The sequence below is a fragment of the Octodon degus genome, unplaced genomic scaffold, assembly GCF_000260255.1.
Source record: "Octodon degus isolate 3935 unplaced genomic scaffold, OctDeg1.0 scaffold00068, whole genome shotgun sequence".
Lineage (NCBI taxonomy): Eukaryota > Metazoa > Chordata > Mammalia > Rodentia > Octodontidae > Octodon > Octodon degus.
Genome location: NW_004524644.1, coordinates 2836721 through 2837669, shown reverse-complemented (window position 1 = coordinate 2837669; position 949 = coordinate 2836721).

The window sequence follows — 949 nt, the reverse complement described above, 5'->3', positions numbered from 1 at the left end:
AAATGAAAAAGCTTCCTAGCAGTAGAAGTGAAAGATGGCAGCACTGCATGTCTACTGACATTGCTTGTTAAATGCTATAGAATAAGGCCCTGTTGACTTCAGTCCCAACAGCAGTCTCTAGAGGAAAAGATGGCACATGGCTGTTACGGTTTGCATCTTAAACGTCTTCCTTAAAGGTCTCTGTGCTAAAGACTTGGATTCCAGCTTGAGGTGATGTTGGGAGGTAGCCAAACCTTTAGGAGGTGGACCCTAGCTGGAAGAAGTTAGGTCCCCACGGGACTTTGGGACCCCAGTTCCTTTTGCTTCTCCCCTTCCTTGTTGCTGACCACCATAAGGTGAGAAGCCTTATGTGCCACGTGCTTCTGCCATGATGTCCTGTTTAGCCGCATGCCCAAGGCAACAGGGCCACGTGACCATGGACTGACTCATTTGAAAAGCCAAACTGAACCTGCAAGGTTGATTATCTTGGGTATTTGGTCACAGCAACGAAAAGCTAGTTAACACAAAAGTCATGTTACAATGAAAGAATAGCATTGGCCAAAGAGAATTAGGCATGCTTTTAGGTAACTCTATGCTTATGCCAGACCCCAGTTTTGAACTAACTGGAAGTTAAAAGAATGGCATGGTCACCAAGTACAACACCAAAATTTCACTTTGAAATGATCTCTCCGAGACCCATTGTATAAGAGCTAGTTGTAGTATCTTTATCTTGTGGCAGGTAAAAGAGCTGAGAAACTGCTCCTCATGAGTCATCACAGCACAGATAACAGCTAATACCGATTCATATGGGCCCCTTCACTTCCTTCAAAGCCCTGGAGTTTGCTACCATTCCTACCAGTCAACCAAATATAGCAAACTGGTTCTCAGTGCTGTGAAAAAGCTGCCATTCTTATGATCAAAAAGTGGGTGTTACCACTCCGCTCCTGCCTTCTGCACACCTCCAGATAGC